The sequence below is a fragment of the Vidua macroura genome, chromosome 10 (genome assembly GCF_024509145.1).
Source record: "Vidua macroura isolate BioBank_ID:100142 chromosome 10, ASM2450914v1, whole genome shotgun sequence".
In the NCBI taxonomy this organism is placed as follows: domain Eukaryota; kingdom Metazoa; phylum Chordata; class Aves; order Passeriformes; family Viduidae; genus Vidua; species Vidua macroura.
The window spans coordinates 13509323-13512500 of NC_071580.1; the positions used below are offsets into that span (position 1 = coordinate 13509323).

Genomic DNA, 3178 nt, shown 5'->3' on the forward strand with positions numbered 1-3178 from the left:
TCAAACCAGAATAATTGATTCAGTAGTGCATTTGTCTAATGGCCCTGCATTATTCTGTAGTGTGGCAGAATGGATGGAGCACTGACAGCCCACCTGTGTTTGGGTGTGCATTGTAATCCTGATTGTATTTACAGCAATGTAAAACAGGAACAACCACCAAGTCACTTGGTGGCATTTGAATAAAATGAGTGAAAATCAGAAGCAGCTCTCTGGGGCTCCATGGGATTTAGAAGAGAGACTTTTAGCCATGAGAAAAGCTTTTCTTCACCCCTGAAATACCTCTTAGAATATTTTTAATATTTCTTATTTCAGAAATACTGATTTTGGGAGTGAAGAAGAGGAGTTAGCAGGGTGAATCTCCAGGAAATTCCAAGTGATTTGGTAGGGAATATTTCATTAGGAATACTTAGTCTTTAGTATCTAGGGATATTAAAAATAATAATATTTAACATGGATACTTTTATTTGCTGGGCTAACATATTGAGTTCATTGATAACCAGATACTACTAGTGGGATAAAAATAAATGTTTTGCCTAGTGAGGAGCATAAGTCTATGTATGAAGGGCCTTTATAGATAATAATTAACTACATTGGAGTTTCAAATGTACTTGTGGTTCACTTTGGAGGGAAAGAAATGCATTTAGAATAATATGGCTATTCCAATGTTGACAAGGACTTTTACTGTTTAGAAGAGAAACAGTAAATTTAATTTGCATAATTAAGTTAATCTTTTTAGATTTTAATGTAGTGTATCACGAGTTCCCAGGCTTGTAAATGAGGTTTTACTAGTGAAACTCTTATTACTAGGACATATACCATTTCCCCCTAGCATCAGCACAGAGTGCAAAATCTCATAGGTTCCTTTGTCTCAGGTCACCAGAATTTTACTGTTTTTTCTTCTCTTGAGGGTTGCTTTAAAAATTGTAATAAAAAATACAACTTCTATGTAACGGTTGAAAGTCTATCGCTTTGCAGGAAAAAAATTGTACTTCTAAGGGCCTTCTGCCATAAGGACTCTCTTGTAAAGATGCCTGCCTTTAAAATGCAACTTTTTTGTTGGATGAACAGCCTAATGTTCCATGCATTGTACTAGTAGTAGCATTTTATGCAACATTGAAAGACTCAATTAATTTGCATAATTCCATGAGTATTACCATGACTTTAAGGTAGGTTAGCTTGCTCAGGAGTCTTGCCTACCCAGTATATATGTTTGCCATTTTGACAAATTAATCATTTCTGAAAACAATTAATTATACTTATGACAAACTGAACCTTATACCCATGGGTCTTAAATTTTTATAGCAGAAATCTAATATTAATGTGTATAAGATCAGTGATTTAGTGAGTACCTTAACAGTCAACAATGCCTAAGGCTGAACAAAATTAATATTTTGTTTCCCATCTGGAGACTTCAGTAAAATTAATGAGGAAGGGTGTCTTTTGTAATACATAATGGAAATAAATTTACAATATTTAACCCGGGGATTCTACTGACATCAGCATTTAGATATTTGGTCTGTTTCCCAGTTTGGTGGATGAGCCATGCAAATATCAAAGCAGGTAGTCCTGGCTGTATAGGGGACTCATATTTGTGCTTTTACTGGCAAAGGTAGACAACCAGATTAATTTTCTTATATGATTAAGTTCCTAATCTTAGAACATATCATTTGTTTCTGCTGAGGTACTATTTGGATACAAAACATATTCAATCTTTCTAAGAAAAAAGGGCCACCTTAAGTGCTGGATACAAAAGAAAACCTGGCGGTGAAAAATGAACAATGAATCATCAACATGCAGAATTATATATATATATATATATATATATATATATATATATATATATATGTATGTATATATATATATGAGTTGTGATCACTAAACTACAAGATAAAGAGATAAAGTTATTTTCTATAAAGTGCTCTGGAAAATGACTCACTAGTCTGCAAAAGAAACAATCAAATTCGAAGCCTAAAACGTGACTATTTAGAAGCATCTAAATGCAGCAGTAGTGCTTCAATAGTTGCAATTTTTTTTTCTACTAGTAAACTCTCCACTCTGACCTAGGTGCACCCATCATCAGCAAAATGACCCAGAACAGCAAGAGCACTTCCTTTCATCCCTTCCTGTGCTGTTTATTTTGGGATTATTAGCTATATTTTTTAATGACTTCATGTTTTTCAAAAGCAGTTTTTGCTAACGGCAGTGGCAAACATCCAGTTGAATTTCTGGGTACAAGCTCGTACCCCTGTATCTGAACATCTGTTTAAGGTCTGAACAGAGTGGTTTTCTTCTCCCTCAAATGTTTTGTAGCTAAAATATCATCCACCAATTCCTGCAAAGTTTTTGTAATACATTCCATCTGAAACACATTGCAAACCAGGTTGTAGTTGCTAAAAATACATGTGTAATAAATAGTTGATCTGCAAAAATAAAAGGGAGATAAGATGTTACCCGTGTGGAATGTATATATACTCTTTGATTAGGTTTTCTTTCTAGAAGGAATGGCAGATGAGATGTAAAAATAGCATAAAACAGCTACACAGGGCAACTCAATTGTTACTTAGATGGGAACAAACAACCAAATGTTGTGATGTGAGGTTTCCTGCAATTAATTTTGACACTTTAAATATCTCCTGTCTCTAATAAAAGAGAAGTTCTGGTACAAGAAGAGATATCGTGTGCCATCTACTGAACTTTATGATAAATCCCAGTGTTTTTTAGTGCTAACAACTCGACAATGGTGGTATTAGAAATAAGACTCAATAAAAAGGACTATGTGCCTAGATTATCTTACTTAATTGTGTAATAGGTCTGATATAATGTGTGGATATAGCAATACAGTAATCTATGTGTGTGTGGGACTGAGAGTGAGGCAGTATAATATCGGTACACTTTAGAGTTTAGAATTCCAAGTTAATACAAACTTGTAATTTTCCCAGTAATTAGAGGGTTTTTGGACCAAAAGAAAAGCATTGACAAAAAATACCAGTCAGATAAATAAATCTAATGTTTGTGATGGGGAAAAAGTGGTTTTGAAGTCCCTATAAAAACAAAGCACTCAGTGCATCAGATTTTGTATAAATCTGCATTATTAATTCACAGTAAAATAGATCCAGTTGGAGTACTTGGTTTTTTGCATTAAATTGGTCCTTTGATGTTCTTTAATGCTTCAATTTAG

General features: G+C 33.9%; 1 long non-coding RNA gene across 1 annotated transcript in view; it reads left to right on the forward strand.

Annotated features, from left to right (window-relative positions):
- The first annotated feature begins 311 nt into the window (after positions 1-311).
- LOC128812308 (uncharacterized) overlaps positions 312-3178 on the forward strand; it is a 4810-nt gene continuing 1943 nt past the window's right edge. The window contains exon 1 of the long non-coding RNA XR_008438683.1: positions 312-381. This is a non-coding gene — a long non-coding RNA (uncharacterized LOC128812308). The remainder of the gene's footprint in view (positions 382-3178) is intronic.